Source organism: Sarcophilus harrisii, chromosome 2 (assembly GCF_902635505.1).
Source record: "Sarcophilus harrisii chromosome 2, mSarHar1.11, whole genome shotgun sequence".
In the NCBI taxonomy this organism is placed as follows: Eukaryota; Metazoa; Chordata; class Mammalia; order Dasyuromorphia; family Dasyuridae; genus Sarcophilus; species Sarcophilus harrisii.
In genome coordinates this window covers 16746063-16761581 of record NC_045427.1, presented here as the reverse complement: position 1 = coordinate 16761581, position 15519 = coordinate 16746063, and the positions used below count along the sequence as shown (strand labels likewise).

Here is a 15519-nt window from a genome sequence, read left to right as displayed (position 1 = left end):
TATAAAGAGCTTTTGCAGGTGTGTGGTTCGATCATTTTCCAGTCATGTCTGATTCTTCATGACCTCATTTGTTTTTTGTTTTTTGTTTTTTGTTTTTTTTTGGCATAGGCACTGGAGTGGTTTGCCTTTTCCTTTTCCAGCCTCATTTTACAGATGAGGAAACTGAGGCAATCTGAGTAAAATGAGTTGCCCAGCTTGTAAGCCTCTGAGGCCAGTATTGAATTCAAGTTTTTTTCTGACTCTAGGCCCAGCACTCTCTCCACTGCACCACCTATCTGTGCTGCTACAAAGAGCTGCAGAAGCTAATTGAGGAGAGCAGTGAGATGACCAGGCCAATGTTTTAGGAAGATCACATTGACAGCTGATGGAGTAGAACAAAGAAAGGTTTGAGGTAGGGACACCAGGCAGAAGCAGTACTAATAGGAGGATGGTAGGTAGGAGATGCTGCAGGCTTGACACCAGTTCTTCTGATCTCAAATCCAGTTTTCTTTCCACTTTACTATAACTGGCCTCCCAATGTGTTAGGTTTCATCTTTTATTTCTAGGGACTTCTAATATTTTCTGCATTAATGATACCAGTCAAAATGTTAAAGATGGAAAATTAAATGAGCATACAGATATATACTTACAATATATGAAAAATGATTTGTTTTATTGTTCTGGAAAAGTGATTATGCTGCTTAAATCCAACTTTCCATAATTAAAGATTCTTCACACCCAGAATTTTGTGTGACCCCAGTGACTAACTCTCTAGAAATGCTGTAAATGACTACAGGATATTTTGGGTTCCATTAAGCCCTAAATCCACCAGAATCATTCTTGTTTGTTACCACACCCAACATTTATGATGGGACCACCCAAGTCTGTGTTTTCCTTTACTGTGTTTGTGGGCATGGGCACCCTTGTCTAGATCCTACATTATGTAAACTTCCCTAGGAAAAGAGAGTCACACCTTCTTTGTGATTTATTCTCCTCTATAAAATGGCCTAATAAAATTCTCTCGTGACATTAAATGGTTCAGGGGATAGAGCAACACCCCTAGAGTCAAGAGGACCAGAGTCAAATTCGACCAAATTGGTCTAGCTGTGTGACTCTGGACAAATCACTTAGCCCTGATGAAAGAGAAAGAAAGAGAGAGAAAGAAAGAAAGAAAGAAAGAAAGAAAGAAAGAAAGAAAGAAAGAAAGAAAGAAAGAAAGAAAGAAAGAAAGAAAGAAAGAAGGAGCGAAGGAAGGAAGGAATGAGCAAAAGAAGGAAGGAAGGAAGGAAGGAAGAGCATTATTTAATCACCCTCCCCTCATAGACAAACCCCATTCTTGGTGCAACAACTTTTCCTATTATATCTCTGAAATATCCAACTTGGGATCCCCACTATCCTAACTAGGTAAACATTCTTTGTAACTCATTCTAAGAAATAGACCAGATCCTCACTTTACTCCCTAGACATTTCCTTGACAACTGCCTTGATGCTCAAAAAGAAGCTGAATTCTGGAGGATTTAACCTTCAATTCTGAAACATCTATCCTGGATCCTTTACTGTCATGACAGATGAGTTACTTGAACATAAATACCCATTACATAGAGGTGGATCAGCCATGCTTCACTTTATTGCACAGCCTTTCTGTCTATCACACGTCATCCTCCTAATTTCCATTTCTGAAGCCGTAGCTAGAATCAAATCCTATTGTCATTGCTTTGTCAGCCTATTCTCCTATAACTCCACTAAACCAGCCTATGTGATTCTAAACTAAAATATGTCTCCCTGGCCATTACAACCTTGGCAACTAGTCCTCTGTGTTTAAACTACAAATTCCTTGAGAGCTATTGATGCCTTTATTTCTCTATTTTTAAAAATAAATTGTTATGTATAACATTTTTTACATAGCCCACGTTTCTCCCAATATCTCTCCTCCTTTATCCTCTCTGAGAGCCATCACACATAAAAATAATATTTCAGAGAAGGAAAAAGTAGAGGAAGATTGAAAAAGTCAAGAATAAGAATCAAAACAAAATATAACAATGTTATTATATATAGTATGCTATATCATCCTTCACATATAATTATTTGTTATGTGCTATATATTATATATTTTGTTATATGTTAAATTAATTCTATAATTTTAAATTATGTTTATGTTATATATTGTTATGTATAATTATTTTACATAGTTACACACATATATTTATGTATATATGTATGTGTTCATAGATAAATATACATGTAGATACTTATCTATATCTCTTTAACTCTATCTATCATCTACCAATTTGTGTATCTGTCTGTGACTCACTCCTACAAAGGACTGAGGAGGAAATATCTACTCATATCTTTTTGTTGGTAAGATGTTTTTTACTATTATTTTCTAGATGACACAGTGGATAGAGCTCTAGAATTGGAGACCAAAAGACCAGAGTTCAAATTCAGCTTCAGACACTTAATAACTATGTGATCCTAGGCAAAATATTTCATCTCTGTTAGCCTCAGTTTCCTCATCCGTAAAAGGGGATAACAATAGCACCCACATGCAGAGGTGGTTGTGGAAACTCAAATAAAATAGCATTTGTGAAGTGCTTTACAAACCTAAAAGTACTACATCAATGGTTGTTATTGTTGTTTCCAACCTTGTTGTTTTGTGATTGTTTTTCCTTTCCATTTACAATGTTGTCATTTTGTATGTTGTTATCTTGATTCTACTTATTTTCATCTGCGGCAGTTTATATGAATCTTTCTATACTACTGTCTACTAATTACATTCAATATTTCTTATAGCACATTGACATTCCATTACTTTCTTGATTTAGTTTTTTTTATTTGATAAATTAAAAATACTTTATTTCTAGCTCTTTGATACTACAAGTTGCAAGATGATTTCTAGTTAACATTGATCTCCTTAAAATACAAACCGGTAGTGGAATCTCTGGGCCAAGGAGTATAGTTATTTTAGGCACCCTTTGGATAATTCCAAAATGCTTTCAAAAATCCACTGAGTCAAAGCTCTAGCAACCATGCAGTGACATATCTATCTTCACATAATCCCTCCAACACATTGACTATTCCCATTTTTTGTCATTTTGTTTATTTGCTTTAGGATGAATTTAGTATTTTTTTTTGTATTTGTGACTGAGAACTCATTCACATCACTATTAATATTTTGCATTTCTTTCTTTTTTACATCTAAGTGGGACAGGGTTTAGAGTGCCAGATCTAGAGTTTAAAAAGACCCAAATTCAAATCTGTCCTCAGATGTTAGTTGTGTGATCCTGAGCAAGTCACTTAACCCTGTTTGCCTCAGTTTCTTCATCTGTAAGATGAATAGGAAAAGGGAATGGCAAAAGAACTTCAGTATATTTGTCAAGAAAACCACAAATGGGGTTATAAAGAATCAAACATTACTGAATAACAACAAACAACTCTTTTTTTCTAAAATTGTTTGTATGTATCCATCGACCATTTATTTACTGGAGAATGCTAATTTCTATTTGATCCTGTGGCATAAACACAGTGCTCAATATAACTAAGCCCTTAAAGTGCTTTTTAATTCATTCATTTACTCATTTGTTCATCCATCACTCACTTTTTCATTCATTCATCCAATGAAGATAACTATCTTCTAAAAATTCCACTTAGTAAATCTAAAAGTCTTTACTATCTCCCCTCTCGCATTGTGGTTTTTCTACATGATGCAGAATGCATTTGTGTGTTTTAATATCATCTGTCTACAGTCTTGCATGCTGACTCATTCTTAACCCTTTTTATGAATTCTGAATGTACTAAATCGATCAGATCCTCAGAGGGCCTGTCTTTGAGCTCAGCCAGATAAGAAAAGATAAAAACAGGCACAAAGTGGCACCCTGCAACAGAGGCAACACACACATGGTCTGAGGGTCACATGTGGCCAAAACACTTTCAAGCATGCTCTAACCAGATTAAAATATAATTGGGATGTACTTAACAAAATCAATAAAACATAGATAATGTTAATCTGTGATTTTTCTAAGTCACTATAGGACTGGCAAGGATTTTAATGGACATTTTGGTGTCCCTGTTTTTACTTGGGATTGACAACACTGTTCTACAATGACAAAATTACTGGGTCCTTTTTAATTCCCTTCTCTCACCCCTATTGCTATCATGCATTGGGCCAAATCTCAGTGTCATAGAATCATAGATTTAAATCTGAAAAAGACTTTTTAAAGTGTCTAGTCAGACTCTGTCATTTTGCAGATTAAGAGGCTGATGTCTAGGGATTGATGTGAAGATAATTCATCCAAGATCAGTAAGTGGCTAAATAAGAATTTTAACTATGTTCCTCTGATTTCAAATACAAATCTGCTTAAACACAATAGATAGAATGGTAGACTTGCAATTGGGAAGTCTTAAGATCAATTTGTTTCTCTGATATTTACTGTCACTTACTTCTCTTATCTTCGGTTTCATCATCTGTAGCATGGGGATAATAATATTGGCGATGGCTCCCTCAGAAGGTTGTTGTGAGGGCAAAATGAGGTAATGTATGTATGTAGTTATGTAAGCCCTAAAGTGATACACAAATATCTGGCTGTTATTAGTTAATATGATTAATGACAACCTTTTCAAACTTTCTACAGGCTGATCATTGCCTGCTCTCACTCACACCAAGAACCCCACTGCTATAAATTATTTTGATGTGTTAATCATAGTATAAAAGGGGAAATAAGAAATGAAATTGATATGGCAAAAGCTCTCATATTTTCTTCTTGGCCTTAACCTAATATTAAGACAGAAGGGGAAATATATGTATATAATAATATCTAAAACATTTTGGCAATACACTATTTATAGCTTAGTTTTTCTTAACTAAATTATAACTATAAAGCTCACTGGGAGGATACATTTAACTTCATTTTGCCACAGCTACAATCCATAGCAATTGAGGCACTAAAAATTGTTCTGGGCTGCAGAAAATAAGATTCCCTATAATTAAGTCTTTCCCCAGCCCCAAACCCAATTCCCAGAAGCCATATTCTGGTTGCCGACTTCCTGGGGAAGACTATCAAGTTACTGATAACAGGGTCTTTGTTCTCTTCCCTTTGTTAGTACCCAAATGAATTGCAGTGGCAGCAAAAGTATCAGATGAGCATCTGAGAAGGTAGTTTGAGTTCCCCCAAATATCACAAGGGACAGAGACATCCTGTAAGTTACTGCCAATCAGTAGGTGGGCTGCTTGGATAAAACTGCCTAACAAAATAAGTGACCAAGCACTCAAGGACACAGTAAAGAACCTGGAAATAAAAATCAGATGTTGAAGGAGAAGACAAAATAAATTCTAGTCTTGTCATAGTGGAAATCTCTGCTCTCAAACCTCGGAAAATAAACATGAACCACTACTTTTATCCTTTGACTGACAAGGATGTATTAGTTAGTTTAGAAGCTCCTTGAGAGTAGGAACTGACTTTTGCCTCCTTTTGTATCCCCAGCTCTTTGCACTGTAACTAGTACTCAGTAGATACTTAATAAATGCTGAATGATTGATTGATTGATTGAAAAAGAGTCCAGTACTTTTTGAGAATACACCCAAATAGAGTTCATCCTCTCTGATTCCATGAACAGAACATAATGGGAGCCACATAATTCATAGCAATGAAATAAGAGTATAGAAACACATAGTGCTAGGATAGAGGCTACAACCTTGAATGATGAACCAGATGCCCATATACATGAGTTCTTCCTCAATCTCTGTGGTTATTTAATTTCCTTTTGCTCATGTATTTGTTTATTCACATGTAAAGTACTTATGCTAATATGCCTTGTCTTTGTTTATACCCCCAATAGAATGCTGGGCAAATAGTGTGTCATTTTAAAAAATGTTTGTTGTCCTGACTATTGTAGTCATCATGACCACACCATGCCCTACATAGCTCTATAGACGTAAATTACCGTGAAATCTCATAATTGCAAAGAAAGAAAGAAAACAGCAAAACTTTGGTAGAGAAAAAATAGATATGTTTTTATGGAAAGAGATTCTTATGGGAATTTGGCTGAGAAAGATTTAAAAATGTAATTTGGTACATTAAATCTAAAATGCCCTTGAAAATGCCATTGAAATATAAAATAATATAAAATAATAATGCAATCATGGCAGTGAAGATATCTTCACTGCCATGATTGCATTATTATTTTACATATATGTTTGCATATAATTGTGAAAGATTGAAGAAAGAGGGACTTTAGCAAGAATGAGCACAGAAATATAATACAAATTCACAGAAATGTGCTACCAAGTTATAAAGGCAGTGTTAGGATGACCAAAATTCAGAATGGGCCAGCACATGAAAAATATCTCAAGAAAATTAGAAGGAATGAAAAAAGGAAGGAAAGGAAGGAGGAAGAGAGAGAGAAAATAAAGAAGAGAGAAGGGAGGAAAGAAGGAAGGAAGGAAGGAAGGAATGGAGGGAGGGAGGGGGGAAGAAAGGAAGGGAGGAAGGAAGGGAGGAAAGGAGGAAGGAAGGAAGGAAGGGAGGAAGGAAGGAAGACAGAGAGAGGGGTAGGGAGAGAGGGAAAGAGAAAGGAAAAGAAAGAAAAAAAGGTTCCAACTGGCTTGCTATTTTTTTTTCCTTTTCTTCATCTTCATCCTTTTTTACTATGTGCTAGATTGTGAGTATTGATTCCCTAGGAGGAGAGGGAAGGAATACAGGGGAAAGTATAAATTATGTAAAATTCAGTGATATTAATAAAAATCTGTTTTAAATAGATTTTTTAAAATGGAGCAGGTGGTGCTCAGGAGCCAAGATACACTTAGTATTGAGCCAAATTACCCTCATTTCTTCTTACCTTTGTCAATGGAAGGAAAAAAAAAACACTTGCTTCAGAGTCTCAGAACCTGTTTAAATCCAAGTGCTGCTGCCTACTCCCTGCATGACCTTGGCAAGTCACTTCCCCTGCTGGGGTCTCCATGATGGAATGAGAAGACTAATCAAGATGATCCATAAAGGCCCTTTAAGCCCTAAATCTCTGATCACTGCTGGATGTGTTTATGATACTGGTAGAAAAGGGGAGTGACAATGACATACTTAATCTCAGTAAGGACATTGCTTGAGTATACAGAATCAAGATGAATTTGTGCTCAAGAGTAGCCATCATAGGGTATTTCATCTTTCTTCTTTAATCAAGAATATCTGAAATGTTGCGAAAACATCCTAAATGTTATTAAATACATATATTTTTTCCTCTTGCTTTTGTATATTATATAGCCAAGGAGAATGATTGGCGAATTTTGTAAAAATGCTCTCCAGATTTTTTTATACTCTTTTAACTGTGATTAGGACATAGAAATAACTCATAGCAGTGAAGTCTGCTTGGTGAAGATGCAATGACTAATCTCTAGTGGGTTGCCATGCAAATGACACTGATTGATGCTAACAGATTTTACTAAGGGATTTAAGGCTTCTCCAAGGTGCAGACAGAGGTGACTGGGGAGTGTGCTGCTGTAGTGTTAGGATAGGATGATCCATGGTGATTCAGTCTCAGTTTTTAGGGTTAGGGATGAGAAGTTCTGTGCCCTGCACATAGACAAACTCAGAATTTGGGAATCAGATGGATCTGATGAACTGATTATACTTTTTGCAAAGAGGCACATAACAAATCATACAGTCATTAAGCATTTACTAAACACTGTGTTGAAGACTGTGTGTTAAAGATACAAAAAGGGGAAATTAAATAGTTTCTATCCTTAGGGGGCTTATATTCCATTGGATAAAAAATAACATATACAATAGATTGTTACAAAATAAATAGAATTTAATTCAGAATACGCTCTTATATGGCACAGTTTGATACAATACTGGGAGTAAAGTCAGAAAGACTTATCTTCCTGAGTTCAAATCTGGCTTCAGACACTTTTTAGTTATGTGACTCTAGGGCAATTACTTAACTCGTTTTGCTTTCATCTATAAAATGAACTGGAAAGAGAAATGGAAAATCACTCTAAGGTCTTTGTCAAGAACAACAACAATTTAGGGTAGGGAGCACATGGAACTGGGAATTAACAGATTCCAAGAAGCACAGATTGTTCAAAGACATGGAGGTGAGAGATGGAATATTATGAATAGGGTACAGTAAGTAGGCCAGTTGGGATGGAAGAAAAAGTGAAAAAAAATAGTGTGACATCAGTCCAGGAAGAGATTTCGAAACCTGAATTTGATTGCCTTCAATGTCAGAGTTTTGCTGTTTTTTTAGATATGTCTGGCTCTTTGTGACCCCCATTTAAAGTTTCCTTAGCAGACATAGTGGAGTGGTTAGCTATTTCCTTTTCCAACTCAGAGAGTTATTTTGTGACATGCCCAAAGTCACACAGCTATTAGTGTCTAAGGCCAGATTTGAACTTACATCTTCTGACTCTGGGCCTGGAGGTCTATCCACTGCGCCTCCTAGCGGCCAGTAAGAGCAACTCATGTTTTATCCTAAAAGCAATAGAGTTGTTAAATTTTCCCGAGTAGGGTAGTAATGTGATCAGAACAGAGGTATTCCACTGATGAGCCTCATTAGGCCTACAAAAGTCCTGAGTGAGACCCAAACAAAATTAAAATCAAATTGGAAAATAAATTAAAAGTTAATAAAACATAAACATTAGATTTTTAAACTGCCATTATGTTGCCCACAGTGATTTTTATATAGCTTTTAATATCCACCCTTATTACTACTTGAATTTGCCACCACTGCCCTAGCAAAAAAGCCTTCCCAATACAAGGATTCTCTAAAAGAAGTGATCTAAATTCACATTTTAAAATTTGCAAGATATTTTTGCAAACACCATTTCTTTTCTTATTCATAAACATCCCTATGAGAAAAGTACCACTGGTATTATTAGCCCCTTTTAGGTGGGAAAAATTGAAGTTCTAAGATGTTAAACAACTTGCCTGTTGAGGTCATACAATTTTTAAGTGTCCTAGGCCAAATTCAAAATGAGGTCTTCCATAACTACAAAGCCAGGGCTCTATTCACAACACCAGATCCTCAGGGAGTTTCTGCTTAAATAGTGAGAGAATTTAAAGGACAAAATGTAAAGTTCACCAATAGAATTTATTCGTCTTGAGAAAAATGATTTCTTCCTTTTTTTTGAATATCATCTCCTGCAGGATATAAGCCAGTGGTTCTCAAGACATGGTCTAGAGAATCCTGAGGATCTCTGAAACCCTTTTAGAGGGTCTACAAATTCAAAAATAGTTTTTATTTCCAATATGGTAAATGTCTATAAATATAATCCAGATAAACAAAAAGGCTTTGGAGAGATCTTCAATCATTTTTAATAGGATAAAGATACTGAAAACAAAAGTCTGAGAAGCACTGATATAAGCTTTTAATAAATGTTTGTTACTTGATTGATTAGTTGGTGAGCAACACTTTTTTGGAGGTCAATAGCTGTGGGCCTCATCTCTTTTACCCTTTAGGCAAAGTGCATTAACATCCCTATGAGTGCCCTGGGAACCAGTATTTCTGTTGATATAACAAAAACGCTAGTTGTTCATTATTTTTGCTATTTTATAAATGAATATTGAAGTAGACTAGATGAGGAGAGATGAAATTGCCTGTTTCTATGCAGAAATTCAACTGAGGTCCTGCAGGAATGAGTAGGAGGAAGTCTTTGTAATGGTGAGAGCTGCAGTGGGATGCAGTCACTAGAGACTAAGGTTTTGTTGAAGATTTACAGAATTCAATCTCCATGTATGAAGGTAATTCTAACCTCTTCTAACTCAATTCCTATGTGGAAAAGAAAAAACACATCCCTAAGGGTACATTATTCCAAGCAAGGAAGGAAAAAAGTGGGAGAGAGAGAGAGAGGAGAGGAGAGGAGAGGAGAGGAGAGGAGAGGAGAGGAGAGGAGAGAGAGAGAGCAGGTGGGAGGTTGATTGGTTGCATGGCACAGCATCACAAGATAAATATCATGTTTAGTAACCATGAATATATGAATTATAGCACTTTAAAGTTAACAAAACATGAACTTCCCATCCCCAGTGACATTTGTTGGTATTCTGTCAATTTACCTCCTAACAATTACAACCTCTAATCATAACAAAGGGTTTTTTTTGCTTTGTCTGTTGGTTTTTTCTTTTTTTAAACTAAGGAAATGAGAACTATGACTGTTTAGCATTCTGATGAAAGCTTAAATTTCATAATGTAATGACAACATGTAGTTACCTTTCTTTTGGCACTGATAAATGCAAATTCATTTGCAATTATTCCAAAGCTAATGTATTCACCAGAGTAAGAACAAAAAGTTATCCGGACTCCAGGTTCAGGAGGCTAAAGAAAGACAAACTGAAAATCAAATTCAATTAGGACGATATTGAATCTCCATATTCATGACTATCAGTTTTAATGATACATAATGGACTGAAATACTGACATAATTTACCTGTACTTAGGAAATAAATTTTAAAAGAAAGGGTTACATAGTCCACAGTCTATTTACATACAGTATGTTATATAGAGTAGTCACGGTGAAATTGTGTCATATACTCTATCAGTCTTAAAATCCTACATGGTATCAGGAAAGAGTCCTAAATTAAGCATGATTTTACGAGGTGTTATGTTTCTATGTAACAGTGTTGCTGCCTATAGTAACACCTGCCAAATGTCACATATTGCCACATAAAATGTGTCACTTATAATAACGCATAATGTCATAGATAATAATGCAACAGTATGACTGTACTAGATGTAATAATTATATTTCAAAGCATCTCATTTTTCTTTAAATGTAAAACAGTGTTACAAAGCATTACGCATTTCACAATAACAAATTTCACAGTAAACAATAATAATATCAAGGAATTATATAATACTTTGAGATATTCAGTGCTCTTTTCAAGTATTATTTCATTTGATCATGAAAACAAGCCTCCAAAGTTGGAACTATTAGTATTGTCATTATACAGATCAGGAAACTGAGTCAAAAAGAAGTTAGGGAACTTGCCCAGCATCTTCTACGTAGGAATGGGTGAAATAGGATTAAACTCAAGTTTTTCCCAAATCCACTTTCCTACAGTATCCTAGAATTGGGCAAGACTTTAAAAGTCAGTCAGTATAATCCATTGATTTTAAAGATAGTAAGACAGAAAGGACTAGTAAAGGGATTTGTCAAGATTCTAGAGTTGAATGGGTATGTGCAGGCTCACACACTCACACACACACACACACACACACACACACACACACCACCAGCACCACCACCACCACCAGCAGCACCACTACCACCAAGAGAATCAATCAAAACTCCCCTCAAAATGATTTTTGAAGTCAAAGCCCCTAGGTTTGAATCTTGACAAATCCCTTTACTAGTCCTTTCTGTCTTACTATCTTTAAAATCAATGGATTATACTGACTGACTTTTAAAGTCTTGCCCAATTCTAGGATACTGTAGGAAAACTTCCAAATTATAAGAATTTTCTAACAATATATAGAAGATCCAAACCAGAAGTGACTTCCCTTTCATTAAAAATATTTGTATAAAGTATTCAAATACACTTTTCTGGGATATCCTGAATAGGATTCATGCTTTAGACTAGATAACTTCTAATATATCTTCAAATATTGTAGATGATTCTCTTTCTTTTTTTAACAATAAAACTTTTAGTATTTGGTATTTTTATGTTCTTAGATTTTTTCCTTTTTTATTAAAGCTTTTTATTTTCAAATCATAAGCGTGGATAATTTTTCAACATTCACCCTTGCAAAACCTTGTGTTCCAAATTCCCCCCCTTCCCCCACCCACTCCCCTAGATAGCAAGTAATCCAAAATAGGTTAAATCCAACATATGTATATATACATACATATATATATATATATATATATATATTTATACAATTATACAACTTACAATTGTACAAGAAAAATCAGATAAAGGGAAAATGAGAAAGAAAACAATATGCAAGCAAACGACAACCAAAAGAGTGAAAATTCTGTGTTGTGTTCCCAGGATCCTCATCCTACATCTACACCTACATCTACAAGAGCCATGTAGATGGCTCTTTTCATCATAACATCATTGGAACTGGCCTCAATCAGCTCATTGTTGAAGAGAGCCACATCCATCAGAATTGATCGTCGTATAGTGTTCTTGTCGCGCATAATGATCTCCTGGTTCTGCTCATTTCACTTATCTCAGTTAATATAGGTCTCTCCAAACCTCTATGAAATCAACCTGCTGATCATTTCTTATAGAACAATAATATTCCATAACATTCATATACCATAACTTATTCAGCCATTCCCCAACTGATGGGCATCCACTCAGTTTCCAGTTCCTGACTGCTACAAACATTTTTGCACATGTGGGTCCTTTTCCTCTCTTTTATGTCCTCTTTGGGATACAAGCCCAGTAGAGACACTGCTGGATTAAAGAGTATGCACAGTCTGATAGCCCTTTGGGCATAATTCCAGATTGCTCTCCAGAATGGTTGGATCAATTCACAATTCCACCAACAATGTATTAGTGTCCCAGTTTCCCCACATGTTTGCCTCCTTTAATAGTCCCTTATGATCTCTCATCTGCACTAATACAATTACCTGATAATAAGTGGTTTGTTACTTTTCATCAGTTTTTTCTTGAGTACATATTCCATGGAACTATAAAAAGAAAAGAAAACTTTATAAGGCACTCATGTGGCCAAGTGATGCCCCTGATTAAACTCATTTAGTGGGACTCTATTTTCTCTAGGATAAAATATAAATGATTTGGTCAACAGCTGGACCCCTTCCAACCTCACATTGACTGTTCCAGTTTTTTCCATTACTAAATTTTCCATATTACTGCTAGATGATGATGATGACAATGACGAAATCATGGTAATGAACATATTAGAATAATAATAATAATTACCCTTTGATTAGTATTTATTATAGCCAGACACGTTACAATTATCTTATTTGATCATCACAATAACCCTGGAGGTAAGTGCTATTATTATCCCTATTTTGCTAATTGAGGAAACTAAAGTAAATCAAATTTAGGTGAGTTGCCCTAAGTTACACAACCTGTAAGTTTTTGAGGCCACATTTGAACTCAGGACTTCTTCAACTTTAGACCAAACACTCTATTCACTATGCTACCTAAATGGCTCCTTTTTATTCCTACCTATTTCTACTAGTACACTTCCAGGGTTCAGCATTTCAAGCAACTTGGATTAGCTGTTCCTGGAGTTTTCATCCAATTTGGGCATTTACACAGATCTCTGAGAGCTCTTAAAATCCTTCTCTTTCTCCAATACTTAGCTCAGGTGCCACTTATTCCATGAAGCCTTCCCTGATCTCTTTTAGTTGGTAGTGCTCTTTCTCTTTTCATAAAACCTCCATTTACTTATTGGTTTATATGATATAATTCAACGTGAATAGAGAAACTTATGGTGAAACTGGAAGTTCTGAAGGTCCTACTGGAATCTCTGAGACTGAGATTCCTGAATGAGCCCTGAGTCTCAAATGAGTGAAGACTCAATATGGAGACTCAGAGTAGAGGCCTCTGAGTGCAAGACTGGTTTTAGCTTAGTGAGAGGCAAGTCCAGGATTGGCAGTAAAATGACTGGCTACAGACTCATTATCATGGGAGATAGAAATGCTCAAGCAAGCTCTCTAAGACTAGAACTACTGATGTAGCTAGAACTCTCTCCTGATGAATACCCTGTCTATTGAAACTCCTGAAAAGGGGAATGTGGCTGTAATACATCAAAGATGCTACTTTGGTTGTTGTTGCTTCTTATGATCTGGAAAAGGATAGGGAAGGTAATTTCCCTTCCTCACCTTTGTCTACATCCAGCGGACACTTTTCTGTATAAATAATGTATACTATTAAATTAAGTTGTTCTTAAATCCTAGAGAATATGTACATACATACACATGTGTATGTATGTGTATATATGTAAATATATACATGTATATGTATGCACATGTATATATATATATATACATATATAAGTGCGCATGTGTATATATATTGTATTGACCCATGATCAATCATCCCACTAAATTATATAAATAAACAGATGTGCAGATTGAAAGAGATAGACACACCATTATTCTTTGTTATAATTCAAAGGCCTCGAACTACTCCAGAATAAAGAGTGGAAAAAAAGGTGTGGACCAAGAAAACGTCTGTCCAAAGTAGTAGGTGAAGGAGGTGATTTTCTTGTTATAATGCTGCTTCTCCTTAGAAGAAAGTAAATTCCTGGAAGGCAGGAAGTATTTATTTTCGTCTTTGAATCCCAAGTACCTAACACAGAGTCGTGCATAATAAATATATCTTCAATTGAATCAAAAAGTAATTGTCAATCCAATTCCTTCTCCCCTCCTCCATATAAAAGAGGAAAGGAAAGAGACAGAGTCAGAGAGATAGACAGACAAACATGCAATGGACAGACACAGGTAGAGACAGAAACAGAGAGAAAGAGACTTTCTCTTTGCCACAGGGTGAAGAGGATAAATGTTTAATCTGGCCAAAGAGCTCATATCTTGGGGTCTGGCTTTAGCTGCAATTAATTTACCCTCATTGCTATCACTATTGCTATTTCCCCTGCCTTTCATCTATCTGCTGGCTGGTTTTCTCTTTCCAGCTCTGGAAGCTTTGGAAGCACTCAAGGCCTAAGGCTGTAGTGTTCCACCCTTCCCAACCATCACTTTTTCTTGGAAATAATGTTCTTCTGAGGTCTGGTTCAAAAACATGAATAGCGGTTGTAAGAGAGGGGGGTGGTGGTCCTGGGAATAATTTAATTTAATATCCTCATATATGGAAATTGAGGGTCTTATGACTTGCAGACATTATAAGAACAGGCATTTGAGGCAAGATTTTAATCCAGACTTTCTGATTACAAATATGTAAGGCTTTTATTTTTTTCTTCATAAATTCCAGATCTACCAACCTCAGAGACTATGCAGTGCAGTGGAAAGAGTATCAGATGTGAAATCAGTAAAACTCAGATTTGAATTCCTCTTCAAATCCTGATTAGCTTTTTAATCTATAGCAAGGCAATCGACAACCGTGGATCTCCATCTCCCCTTCTATAGAATAAAAGAATTGAAAGGAATTTTATAGGGTATGTGGTCCACAACTCCTTTTTTATAGAGGAAAAATGGAGGCCCATGAAGGTTAGATGACTCTCCAAAGAACACACAGGTAGTTAAGAGGCAAAGCAAGGGATCCAAGTCAGAGTCTCTAACTCTTGATTGAGCACACTTCCCTCTGTACCATGCTGGATACAATGTTTTTTAAAGTCATCATCTTCTCCCAAGGAAATGCCTCCTGGGTAGACCTTCAGTTGCCAGGCTATTAAAAAGTACAATGCATCATATTTTCTTGTTTCCATTTTGCTAGTTGTATTTAGCAAATCTCCCCCTCTCATATTGGGTATTTTTGCACCTGGGCCAAAAGGATGCTCAGCTTTCCTATGGCACCTAAAAGAAATGGTATTGGATTCAGCCAAGCTCCTTTCTCTGCTAGATTGAATCCCTAACTATTCTAGCATCACAGCTACTACCCATAAATAACTTCCATG

At 35.9% G+C, this 15519-nt stretch overlaps 1 long non-coding RNA gene across 1 annotated transcript in view; it reads right to left on the bottom strand.

Annotated features, from left to right (window-relative positions):
* LOC116421233 overlaps nt 1-15519 on the bottom strand; it is a 68046-nt gene that overhangs the window by 32589 nt on the left and 19938 nt on the right. Inside the window, exon 2 of the long non-coding RNA XR_004231535.1 lies at nt 12545-12604. This is a non-coding gene — a long non-coding RNA (uncharacterized LOC116421233). The remainder of the gene's footprint in view (nt 1-12544; nt 12605-15519) is intronic.